We start from the raw sequence: 14684 nt of genomic DNA, 5'->3' as shown, positions 1-14684 counted from the left end.
TCAAGGTATTATATTTATATTAATTTCAATTTGTTATCCAACAACTGGTTTGGTAACGCTGCAAATATGTTTCCACTGACAATGTTTAATGAAGTCTGCGTATTTACTTTTCACATCTAAATATTGACATGTATCACTTCCGCATTTAGGAATAACCATTGGCTTCCCATTCACAAACATTTTCAACATGTAATTTTCTGGACCGGACCCACCACAGTTGTAGAGAATAAATGCAATATGGGCACCAAATGTTGTTGTCTTTGCTTGGTAAAATACTCTGTTTTTCATCTCAGCATAATTGTCTGCTCGTAATGCTTTATGGTCATTGAAAAGTCCAAGTGCTGCATAGAATGAATCCATTGTGGTCTAACGTCCAAATCGTAAATCGCCAAGAAGATAACTAAGAAACAAAGTGATTTACCAATATTTTTATTGAGAAAGTAGGAAAATAAATTGCTTTGACTTCAACATAATCAATATTTGTTCAAACTTTTTAAAGTCAATTAATTTTTTAAAAAACTCATACTTCTAGTATTAATATAAAATCAAAGAGAAGTGGTATGATTGCCAATGTGACAACCATCCACAAGAGTTCGTGTGAAGTAGAGGTAAGCTATTATATGCAATAAGACTGTCATCAATAATAAGAAAAACCTATACTATAATTTTGGCTTTAAATGAAAATGTGAAACAATATTCAAACCAGAAAAACAAACGGCCTGCTTTGTAACTAAACAATTTATGATAAAAAATTAACCCAAATATAACAGACATGAATCTACGACAACCACTGAACAACCACATGATCCTGACATGGGACTGGCACATAAAGAATGTAGCGGTGTTAAACATGTTTGAGAGCGCTAAAACCTTCCCCATCAATGGGAGAGTGGTGTATCAACACAACATAAGAACAAACTGTAAAAATCAGTTGCAATTGACTTAATCTGTAAGATCGTTGCGATGAACAAGGAATAATACACACACAGCACAGAAATAAGATAAGTCACAGTTAAAAACTGAAAGATAGTTTTTACAATTTGAATAAGTAGAAAGTAGAATATTCCATGATAAATGTGAACATAATGATATTAATACCTTTGATTTGCATCGAACATTTTTATAGCGTTGTCTAATGAGGCAAATACATCCTCCCACATCGGACAAGATATCTTAGGAGTCAGAGGATGGCCAATAAATATAGTTTAGTAGTTCTGTAAATAAAAGCATACATCTTTTACATGTTTTATAAATCGTCAAAAACGTTTACCGATTTTTAACTATTTATCGATATATCATTTCCTTTTTTAAAATGTGTACGTGATCAAATAACAATACGAATTTAATTTTCAATAGAATTAATTAAATATATTCCATCATCTGCTTGGTGTATAAAACAATTTTATTCAGTTTAAAAAAAACTTGCTTTAATTCCGCTTATTTAAATTGTGTTTGTAAAAATGTTGGGTTTTTTTAAGAAAAGGGTATTTCAGAGTTTTTGAATAGAATTGGAAACTTGCATCAAGATCACTTTCGAAGTTAACAATCTCTATATCACCGGGAGTCAGAATACCACACCATGCCGTATTGTTTCTTACAGCCAATCCAATGGAACACAGCAAATATATCTCTTTCAGGTCATCTGTAATAATAATATATAGAATATATGTATTGAAAACAGAAGATACAAACTTGAAACGATCTAATCTAGCGGTACGAAAAACGTATACGAAAACTAACGAAATTATTATTGAAAGCTACATATATACATTTGACCGAAACACATTGCAATTTCAGTTAATTTTGGAGGATTGCAAAATTATATTTCATTATAATATGATCATCTATTAGTAGAACTGTTTTTGCTAATATTTTTTTTTTGGTTTTAACAGTTTTTTTCTTTATCGATCGACCAAAAATCCTTAATAACCATCAATAAAGGAAAATAACTCATAAGAAGAGTTGACTGACAATTTTGGACGTCTTGAAATATAATAAAAAAATTTTGGTTTCTATCTTTCTATTGTAGTTTTTAAGATAACTGGCAAAACCCTAAATTAGTTTAAATAATCAGTTAAGGACAAAAACTCCTATAAGGAGTGACAATTTGGGCTATGGTAACTTATATGTAGACATTTTCTTGTTGATCATTTTGCTTTTATAAAAAAGTTTTTAAGATCATAAACAAAAACGCCAGAAAAATGAAGAAACAATATCGATGTCATTAAAGGGTAATAACTCAATCAAATACTCGTCTTTACTTATTTATAGATATTCTCTTAATAATCCGTTTTGCAATTTTCAAGAAAATAAAATTGATCTTATTATTCGGTAACCTGTACAGTGATATTGTATATTCGAATAACAGTATGTGTAGCAGACAACAAAAAGTGCATAATTACTAATTTGAAAGTACAAAAAAAAAACTTATTTATTACATATAAAAATCCGAAGAAGGGGCAAATGGACAAACAATGTGCAACGGACAGTCGAGTGGCATATATATATGTAAGCGATATGTACGTCGCAGGGACAAAAGCAGGACCCACTTTCGTACATGTATTTCTTATCCTGTAAACCTACCAGTACTGAGTGTTGTGTTCATCCCAAGTCTGGAACAGTGAACCATTTTGAAACAAGTGCAGCTGCATCAAGTTTGTTATATTGTTTCGCACACCCACATCATACTGAGGACAATTTTTGAAAAATCCTATTACCGGATCGTTTATTATCGGTGTTATGTCAGATAAACTTGATCCAGTTACCCATTTTGTAAATCCTTTATAAAATTCAGAAGCGCTTGTTCTTGTTTTTTTCTTTGTCATCCCAGCAAGTTTAATTGTCCTCGGGGAAATTTTCCCCTGAAATAAATCGAATAATCCATTTCCATACATATCCCCTAAATGATGCATTTCGACTCGACCGAGGTCTTCGATATGTCCACTATCTTTTGATGGATAATTCTGCCATGTCTTCAGGAATGGAAATTGAGAACCATCAGAATGAGCAAGGATTTTATTTCTGAGTTCTTCAAAATAATTAAAAATCGTAACCGCCTGGAAAACGGGCGGCATGTCTACCGACATAATTGAACTGAACTGCTGTACAGGATTTTCCATTTGAATTGATCGTAATTAATTCATTCTAATCGAACGACTGGTTTGGAAATCGCCAGAGGTATGATACTTTGTGGCCAAACAAATTAGGAGGTAATCCAAACATAATGCTTCCTGTTGTGCCTTGGATAACAGACATGATAAAAATCAGCCATTTAAATGCCATGTCTGTTCTCTGAAAAGAAATATAGTTGATGTTGAATCTGTTCTAGTTGTTTTCCGTCTTAATCGAATGAACAGTCGTGTTCGTCATCGAAATGCTTATTTTTATCCACCAATATTGCAAAGAATTAATCGAGAAAAAAAAATGAGAACGACAAGGCAAACTGGTATGCCCCAAAATGTCAACCATTTAATTCGATAGGAAATATACAATTCATATAAGGCAATTGAAGATAGTAAATATATATAATTACGATCAATATGTTACATGGTGACTGTACGCTGATGATCAATATGTTACATAGTGACTACAATCAATATGTTACATAGTGACTACAATCAATATGTTACATGGTGCGATCAATTTGTTACATGATTACTGTGCGATCGACATGTTAAATGGTGACTGTGCGATTAATATGTTACATGGTGACTGTACGATTAATATGTTACATGGTGACTGTACGATTAATATGTTACATGGTGACTGTACTATTAATATGTTACATGGTGACTGTGCAATCGACATGTTACATGGTGACTGTACGATCATATCTTATATATCGATAATTGAAATATTTTATATTAGTAAGAGGTGAACTTTTGTATAGAAAGCACATTAAACCGATGTACGCTTTCTTAAATATGTCCTAAAATCATCAAATCTTAAATTTTCAATTCATATATTTTTTTTCTTAAAACACAATTTAATGTTGAGATATAAATTCTATTTTTTGAAAGATTTAAAATAATGATAGGGTCACCGAATTTTGTTTTTACGATACACATCATCAAAGTGAGAGAAAAAAAATTACAACAAAACGTCGAAATAATCGCGTTGCAAGCTGTAAAACGTCACTTTTTGATTTTTTTGCACTACCCATTAAGATTGATTGTTAGACAAAACCAATCCGGTACCCATATGATTAATTTTTACTCAAGGTTGATGAAGGCATTCGGAGGTCTGTGATTGGTTGTAATGGTATAATTTATTAATCTATGAACAGTTCGGTAATGATAATTATTATTTACAAAATAAAACACATTGAAAATTTTTTTAATTAAGAATTATCGAAAAGGTTCTCAGCCGTATTTGGCACAATTTTTTGGAATTTTGGATGCTCAATGCGCTTCAACATTGTACGTGTTTGACATTATATCTATTTTGATCTAAGTGTCACTGGTGAGTCTTATGTAGACGAAACGCGCGTCTTGCGGATTTAATTATAACCCTGGTACCTTTGATAACTATTCCAAATATTTATTAACTTGATATCTACCACAAACAAGCTCCGTTCGAAGATCGTCATGATACCATTTGTCTTCCATTTCTAAAACAGAATAATAAAGTAGTAACATCACATATAACTGTTATATCTTGTTATTTTAAACAAGTCAAAAGTTGAGAAAATGTAAATATTGTCGATCAACCAAGGCAAAATCAAACGTTTAATTGGTAGAATTTTTGCCGAGACCGATATCAGTCGTCTAATGCAATTTTTTTTTCTCGTTTTTGAATAAAAAAAGTCGTCATTTTTTATAGATAGATATGGAGACGGTGGACAAATTCAACACCCGGTGTCAGACTTTTGCTGTATTTACATGTAGAAGGGGTTGCCATCTCGATTTTCAAACTGAGACTGTACAGTCTTCTTGTGGTACCATATCTTTCAAATAAATTGTATTTGCATAGGGATGGTTAAAGAAACTGCGTGATAAAGGGAAAGTTGAAAAAGAAACTTGTCTTTTTTCTAGGTGTGGTGACGTCCCTTTTTATCCCGTTTAAACTAGAGTGGACCAGAATCAAGACCTTGACGAAATGAGTAACAGTTAAGGCAATACATAATGATCTGTTTAGTGATAATGAACACTGTGTTCCTATAATTGCATAGCACATTATATATTCCACTGTCTGTTGATTGTTTTTTGTTTTACGTCCAGTGGCGACTACCGTCAACTGATTTTGCATGTATATGGCACTTATGAGTGATAATTTGAAATGACCTCTAAATACTGGGAACCATTAAATGTTGGTTGAATATGTATTGGAATTTCAGACCAATTTGCACTTAAGTATCATATTGCCAAGAAAACATATATAAGTGTGCCACGTTCACTCTGTTTTTGTTGAATGTATTTATATTTGTATATCCATCTGATGAATAATCCCACCTATCAACTAATGTTTATAGTTTGTTCTTATGTTGTACCGTTACACCACTATTCCCCGTTAGGGGAGGGTTTGCAACCCGCTAACATGTTTACTCCACGATATTCTGTTTTCTTGTTTGAATTGTTTTACATTTCTCTTTTCGGGGCCGTTTATTACTAATTATGCTATATATACTTTGCTCAATGTTTAACGCCGTACGATGACCTATATTTATCAATTTCTGTGTCATTTGGTATCTTGTGAAGAGTTGTCTTATTGACATCCACACGGCACTGTCTTTTTCATATACTTATTATACATGTATATAAAATAATTATTAATGGAGAGAGAGAAAAAAGAACGGACATTTAATGGAAGGTTTACCCAGTTTTGAACTTACGTTTGCTGATTAGAATGAAGGTGAAAAATAGTACTTTTAAAAGGCACTCCTCCTGTTAGGAATTAATTTATCTTACACTGATTCCAAAAATTATTTTAAGTTAGTTATAACGCGGTACTTCTTTACGAAATAAGTATTCTACCCAAAGTCAATGTCTTACATCAAATTAAGGTTATTTTACCATGTTTACACCGAAAATGTTTATGGTTCTTAATTTCGTAGATAAGGCACAGGGATCTTATATCAAAATGCCCTTTGTCTTTTTCAACACAGTTTTTGTTTTGCGCCACAATACCACTGAGGAAAATAGTGAAGAGTATATAACTTCTATAATAAGAGGTCACCGGATTTCTTTTGACAAATTTTTCAAGCAGTATTTTACAAACAGACAAAATCAATGTGGTGATGACTTTGTTGGTTACAAAGGAGATGCCCTAACAGAATGTTTGAAATTCTAAGGATTATTCATCTCAGGAATAGATAACCTTAGCTGTATTTTTGAAAACGTTTAGGAATTTTTGTTCCTCAATGCTCCACAACTTCGTACTTAACTTTGGTTTTTTATAAATTTTTTATTCGAGCGTCACTGATGAGTCTTTTGTAGACGAAATACGCGTCTGACGTTAATATGAAATTTCAATCCTAGTATCTATGATGAGTCTATTTACAACCACTAGGTCGATGCTACTGCTTGTAGAGTTTTAAATCCCCGAGGGCAACACCATCCCAGTAGTCGGCACTTCTGTTTTGACTTGAGTTATCATTAATATGTTCATAATTATTAATTAACTATTAGCAAAACTTTGAATTTTTTAAATACTAAGGCATATTTGCCAAGGAATACATAACCTTAGCTGTATTTTGGCAAAACTTTTAGGAATTTTTGGTCCTCAATGCTCCTCAATTTCGTACTTAATTTTGCCTTTTTAACATTTTTTTATTCGAGCGTCACTGATGAGTCTTTTGTAGACGACACGCGCGTCTGACGTAAGTATGAAATTTCAATCCTGGTATCTATGATGAGATTATTCACAAGGAAATCAGTGTTAAGGGAGACAACTTTTAAAATTGTAAAAGAAAAGTGTCCGGTGACAAACTGTTTCAAAAGCGCAATAGTTTTTCGATATCATTATCAATATCTTACAAAACAAATGCACAGTGAGAAAATTAATAAAATGGCAGCAGAAGATAAGTTAAAATAATCTGAACAAAATTAATTGGGCCTTAATGACCTTGTGTTTAGAGTAATTCATTTACAGTGATCACATATCTGACAACACAGATGGTGTGCGTTCGAATTCCGAATCGGTAATATGCGTTCGATTCCGATCATAATAAACCAGCATTGTCAATTTTTCCTGCCAAAGGTGTGCACTTCTGTTATGCTGCTCAAACTTACTTAACCAATACAATCTAACCGTCAGCATAAGCATAAGTAGTGTTATATAGATTAGATGACACATACTCACAAATAGAAGTGGGACAATTTAAAGACGCATCGTATCAGTATCTGATACGTTGACGCATCTGAACGTATCTATGGGTTATTGTTTAATTAATCATTTACGTGTTTAAATAGTACATGTATATGATGTTTTTTTCTATGTAAGATATCTTTTGGTCATTAATACATTTTTTTTATGACATGATAATTTTTTAATTTCTGATAATCATATACATCTAAACAATAGATAGTTGCGCCATCATTATTGTAGAGGCCTGAATTTTAATATTAATGCAGATGTTGTTTATGACACGAAAATCACTTCATTGTCAAATGTGTCTTTATGTTAGCTTCTGGTGTCGCCCATGTAATGTTTTTTATAATTGTATTATAGGTACTGTAAATATATATAGTAGTTGCATCACTTGAAGGGCAATAAATAAAGGCAACATTATTATACCGCTGTTCAAACTCATAAATCCATGGACAAAAAACAAAATCGGGGTAACAAACTAAAACTGAGGGAAACGCGTTAAATATAAGAGGAGAACAACGATTCAACACTACAATGTAACACACACAGAAACGGACCAAGCATCAGACAGAATTCCACGAGAAAAACAAATATAACATCAAAACCAAATACATGAGTTTTTGATAGACAAGTACAGTGACACGTCTTATCGCAATGTGAATTTACACTCAAAAATAAGAGAAAACAAACGACGCAATGTAAAAATGTAACACACACATCAACGAACTATAATAAAACAATGGCCATATTCCTGACAGGACATTTTTAAAGGAAAAAATGGTGTGTTGAACCTGGTTTTGTGGCATGCCAAACCTCCCTCTTTTATAGCCATGTGAAATATAACATTAAAATGACAACTCAACACCACAGGACTACAATATAAATAAATTGGAGAACACAATAGACAAAGAAACACACGAACAACAGCTAACAAAAGGCAACAAGTTCAAAATTTTAATACGCCAGAAGTGCATTTTGTCCACACAAGATCTACTAGTGACGCCCAGATACAAAAGTTTGAAAGCCGAAGCAAGCACAAAGTCGAACAGCATCGAGGACCAAAGATGAAAAAAGTTGTGCAAAAACGGCCAGGGTTTTCTGTTAGTTACCAGAACATCCCTATTATTTAGAACAATTTATACTTTTGCAAACAGTAAATTTATAAAATTACTAAACAATAGAAGTACATGATAAAACTGAAGTATTAACTAATTACAGAAAACAACTGAAATACATTACATAACCAGACATTTTCAACACAAAATGTAGACACATCCGAATAAGTTTAAACCTCAACGTGATTAAGGTAGCACAATGCAAAGATTTTTCATCCCCATTCAGACACCTTTAAACTGATGTAATTCCTCTCATCCTTCTTTAAATTTATTAAATGAGCTACCAAAAGAAAGAAGAAAGATTAATCTTTCAAATTATGATAATTTCATTATGACATAATTATTACATGATTAATTGTTATTTAATTAGTTGCTATATTGTGGTGTCCACACTTGAATAAATTTAGCTTCTTTGTTATTTATAGCATCCCAAAATATTTTATAGAATCTTGTACAACACAGTTTGACCTCCAAAACTGTGTCTCAGATTTTTCCTATTTTATTTCATTCTCTTATAAATCTTCAATGAAGTTTGCAACATCAATTCACAAGAGATCACTAAATTTAATTTGGTATAAAATTTGTTCTTGTTTTTGGAAATCTGAGACACAGTTTTGGAGGTCAAGCTGTGTTGTACAAGAATCTATAAAATGTTTTGGGATGCTATGAATAACAAAAAAGCTTAAATTCAATCAAGTGTTGACATCACAATATAACAACTGATTACATAACAATTAATTATGTAATAATTATGTCATAATGAAATTGTCACGATTTGAAAGATTAATCTTTCTTCTTTCTTTTGATACCTCATTTATAAAATTTAAAGAAGGATGAAATGAAATACATCAGTTTAAAGTTGTCTGATTGGGAGTGAAAAAAATCTTTGTATTGTGCTACCTTAAGTCAGAATTTTTACATACAAGAAGCAAGTATGTAAATATAATACATGCAGATACGTCAACGTATGCTTTTTCGCGAACTTAAACACAGCTATGAATATTTTGTACAAAGCTATAAATTAAACAGCAATAAATAAACTCATCATAGATACCAGGACTAAATTTTGTATATACGCCAGACGCGCGTTTCGTCTACAAAAGACTTCTCAGTGACGCTCGAATCCAAACAAATTAAAAAGGCCAAATAAAGTACGAAGTTGAAGAGCATTGAGGACCAAAATTCCTAAAAGTTTTGCCAAATCCAGCTACGGTAATCTATGCCTGAGGTAGAAAAGCCTTAGTATTTCAAAAATTCTAAATAAACGAGAACTCCTTTTTATAGATTTATGTGTGTGTTATATACAAAAAATAGAATGCCAATATTTTATTGCATGCATTTTATACCATCATTTTCATCGAAAACTAAACTAAACAGTAATGTAATCCTTTGTTTTGTAAGACGATCAGTACAAACGTGTATAGACGGTGCATTACGGTATTATATTATGGTATAAAAGTACGACTTACGTTAATGTGTATTTACAAATTAATTATTTTTTGGGTAAGGCGTTACAGAAAGGAAAAGTATTGTGAATAGTTCTTATTAAAGTGTTAAATGAATAGAGTATGATTATCTTCCAGTGGCAAGTATTTTTGATAGTTATCAATCTAATATATCAAATTATTATTTTAATTTTAACAGATTATCAATTTAATATAACATATTATGTAAATTTGATATGACCCTTTATTAATTTGAAATAAAAAAAATAATAATTCGATGAAACAAAATGCAAATTTTATATATCTAGGTACTTATGCATTGATGATTTTTCTCTTTCCTATTTTGCATAAAGAATATATAAGTGAAACGCTAAAACTACTTTAGAGATATAGACCTTAATGTTTTTGCATTCCTCTTGATCCGCGATCCCTACACTATAAATACACCGTTATCAAGAGGCTCATATAATCTGTTATATCAAATTGATCATTTGTTGTATCAAGTTAATAATCTGTAATATCAAATTGATAATCTGTAATATCAAATTGATAATCTGTTTTATCAAATTGAAAATCTGTTATATCAAGTTAATACTTTATTACATCAAGTTATAATTTATTACATCAAATTATGATTTATTATATCAAAATTGGAAAAGTAAATAAACATGCCCCTAAAAGGCTTCCGTAGAATACATCTATTCCCCGCCACTCCAACAAAATATCACCCACACCATCCCCATTTGGGAGGATTTCCACCTACCTCACCTCGCAAGGTATACGATAAAGGTATATAAACTAATTAAATGCAGGAGTTACTCTATTCTTAAAAAGTGTCCGTGTTACACCCGTTAATGTACTGTTTTCCTACAGCTCTGCTGGAGGTAAAGTCGTACAAGATTCATTAGAAAGAATCTTAATATTTCAATATCACGAAACTGGATCAACCTTTAAAAATTGATCGATAAAAAATGAACGTTAATCTAACAAATTTGTCTGATTTATAAGAAGTCAACAACAAAACGTTAACATTTTCTGTAAACTGATAAAGGTATAAATGCACTTGATTTTCAATGCGGAACAAGGTACATTGCAGTATATATATTAATGGTGTAAAATTACAATTTATGTTAATATATTTAAACGAAATAATTATTATTTGGGGCTAGGCATTGAACTATTTACAGGTAAAGTGAATTGTTATCAATATATTTTTTCTAAGTGTTAAATGGATGGATTATTGTATGTTTATCGTCCAGTGGCAAGTATATATAACGTTCATATTCAGGAAGGAAATATCGTAAATATGAGTCCTGCTTTGTAATAACATAATTATCTATAAGATCATAGTCCCCCGTTAAGTTTTCTACGATTGATATTGTACACATATTGAGCCTCGGTTTCGGTTGGCGACTATACGTTTACAATAAAAGTAAAATAACAAAAATATCGAACCATAAAAAGGATTAATTAATGTTATTTTTTATGTCCTCTGTTAAGAAGAGGAATTTTATAGTTATGTTGACATGTGACAACCCTATGACAGATATTCTCCAACGAACAACACTTGGTTATACAGGGCTAACACCATAATATCTCAAATTTGCCAACAATGTAAGATCTTCAAATCTACGTTAGCAAATTTTTGTTCTTCCCTTGCCTATAAAATGTATGTACGGAAGCCACGATTAATAAAAATTGAAAAATTTATCCTGTGTCGAACCTATGTCCCCGGGCGGAGTCTATAGCAACATGCACTATTCTTTTTTTTCGGCAGCAATCATCAACCTCTTTTTCCAAATTTCATTACACGATTTGTTTAAATTATCCTGAACATTTAATTGAAACTTTAGCACATGTAACGTCGGAAATTACCCTCTTTCGTATTTTAGACGTTTTCAGACGTTTGGACAAATTGGCTACCGTTTTGTAATGTGTGGAAGCATTTTATTCCTTTCAGACCAAAATATGTAGTTATGATAAGAAAAGAATCTTCGCATTTTTTACTCTTCGTGTATCTAACTTTTGTTTTGATCAATTATAAAAATTATGCGTTAACTGCTTTAAAAAATGAAATATCATCTTGGACAAAATGGCTACCGTTTGAAAAAACGATGGTGTAGAGAAGAGTAATATTTGAATTCAAAAACAATGAGGCAAATATTTGTTCTTTTGGTAGATATTATTATTGTATTACTCTTTTTATTCATTTTCTGCTATATCTACTTATAAAATTCCCTTTCATTCGTTGAGTTAACGAAAAACGTCGTTGGACATTTTTCTTATTCAAGCTTAATATGCAGCCATATTCGGCAAAATAACGGCTTTAACGCCACAAAGAACCGACAAATGGTGTTGTTCCTGCCAAGAATCAAGAAGATCAGAGAATAAGAAATAAGATCACTATACATAAGAGTCAAATCAGTTTTTCATAAATTTAACGTTGGACATCCGTTTTTTTTTTCACATAGCTTTGTTATTCTAATCCTCAAATATACTAGATATTACTTAGTATATGATCAAAAGCTGTAAAAACATAATTTAAAACATATATTGAATTTGTTTTAATATTGGTTCGTGTTTTCTAACATTTTTATTTTGTTTTGAGGCTGAAATTTCGAAGATTCTGTTTTAAATCCTAGGGGTTGTAGTAACATCGTGCCAAACGTTTGAAAGTAGAAATAGGGCAGTCAATACTTCAATTCACCCTTATTACTAGAAGGCATGTAGTTTGCCCACCTTGGTATGACAAAGTGTCAATCCTCTTTCAATTTCACATATTATTCTTTTTATATTAGAAGTTTATATTGACCATAACTGGCTACTCAGCCCTTACAGAAGGTAACCAAAGAAGGTAACCAAAGATTTTGCGACGATGCAAATATTAAACTTTACAATATAAATAAATATCTTTAACCAATGAATTCAAATAGCAAAAGCTATGCGATTAACAAATATATACTTATTAAGTTTCATGTAAAATATTTAACAATGAAATACATTAAATATGAAATTTGGAGTTTTCCAAGGAAGCTAATAATTAATTAATATAACTGTCTGCCATACAGCATTTCGGGGACTCTCCTGTGGTATCTTTAGACCCTCTTTTACAGCTAACTATGCGGGGCTTTTCTTATTATTGGGGGCATTATGATGACCTATAGTTGTTTTTTCTGTGTCATTTAGTCTCTATGCAATCATAATACATATTCTTATATATACATAGCGATGTCGTCATTACGACATAGTGATATCGTTATTACATGTTCTGTCGAAATTACGACATAGCGATGTCGTAATGACGACATGTTATGTCCAAATTACGACATGCTATCGGCTTCCGTATATATGACATCGTGTTATCACCGCCTGCACCGTATCCAGCACCCTCGACCACCTAGGCTATATAAAAATAGAGTTTTCAGTGGTCGATGTAATGCCTTTCCTCATTGGCTTTATCTAGGCTTGGAACACAGTACAAGGTGTAAGTAGATGGTTAACCTATCAGATCAGCTATTTTGTCTGTCGTAAACGATGATAAGTTAACTACCATAAAACTAAAATTTGATGTTGTGGCATAGTAAGTAAAATGATCATCCTTTACGACTGACGAAATAGCTGATATGAAAGGTATATCATCTACTTTCAACTATACATCATTGCCATCATGTATAATAAAATTGAGAAAGGAAATGGGGAATATGTCAAAGCGACAACAACCCGACCATAGAACAGACAACAGCCGAAGGCCACCAATGACTCTTCAATATAACGGGAGGCGTACTTAAGCTGCTCCCTTAAAAAAATATGTATACAAGTTCAGTGACAACGGACGTCATACTAAACTCCGAATTATACACAAGAAACTAAGATTAAAAATCATACAAGACTTACAAAGGCCTGAGGCTCCTGACTTGGGACAGGCGCAAAATTGCGGCGGGGTTAAACATGTTTATGAGATATCAACCCTCCCCCTATACCTCTAGCCAATGTAGAAAAGTAACCGCATAACAATACGCACATTAAAATTCAGTTCAAGAGAAGTCCGATGTCATGTACCCTATATACATGCATATATACGTGTAGTTTCCCCAGAGGGCATTTATAAAAAAAACATAGAATGGGTCACTCATTTCTCTACCATCACTCATTTTACTACCATTAATTGTTTCCTGTAACTCAGGCTTCTGTACTGGACTCTTACAGTGTGAAGGAGTTAATTCCTCTTCCAAAACATCAATATTGAAAAAAATTATTACCAGTGATAATTTGTATTTCAATCAAGACTATTATTTCAGTTTTACTACCACATGTCAAGAAAAGATTCATTTGACATCTTACTGATGAAGGATATAAGTTATCCGAAATATTTAACATTTGTTCAAGAATATCTTTTGTTTAGATTTGTTATTTATATGAATATAATTATAAGTCAAGAGACTTGCGAAACGGTACTAATATAAGATGTTAAAATACGAAGATGATTTTATAAAATCGAGTTAACAGATAATCCGGCTGATGAATAGCCTTCGTCACTGTCAATAATTTTGACAATTCTGTAAATACATTTTGGAATATATATGTGATTTTTAAAATGGACTTCCTCCAATCCAATCATTCTGTCATCTAGGAAGAAAACATAACTGTGAGTAATTCGAGATTCTCCTTTTACTTAATTCTGTTATTAGCAATACAGGACATAATATGATATTATTCACCTTTTTATTCAATGAAGTATTTAAAATTTGTTATGATATGGTTGGACTGTTAAAATTACAAAAACATCTATACAGTCTGAAATAGACCTTGTTAAAAA

General features: G+C 31.7%; 1 long non-coding RNA gene across 1 annotated transcript; it reads right to left on the bottom strand.

Moving 5' to 3' along the window:
• Nucleotides 1-1254, bottom strand: LOC143070822 (uncharacterized). Its single transcript, XR_012976724.1, has 2 exons — nucleotides 1099-1254; nucleotides 1-400 (listed from the first exon to the last, which is right to left on the bottom strand). It is a non-coding gene; the product is annotated as an uncharacterized LOC143070822 (long non-coding RNA).
• Nucleotides 1255-14684: the final 13430 nt, after the last annotated feature.

The sequence above is a fragment of the Mytilus galloprovincialis genome, chromosome 4 (genome assembly GCF_965363235.1).
Source record: "Mytilus galloprovincialis chromosome 4, xbMytGall1.hap1.1, whole genome shotgun sequence".
NCBI lineage: Eukaryota > Metazoa > Mollusca > Bivalvia > Mytilida > Mytilidae > Mytilus > Mytilus galloprovincialis.
Note: the sequence above shows the minus strand (reverse complement) of the source record. Positions and strands in the feature narration are given on the sequence as shown.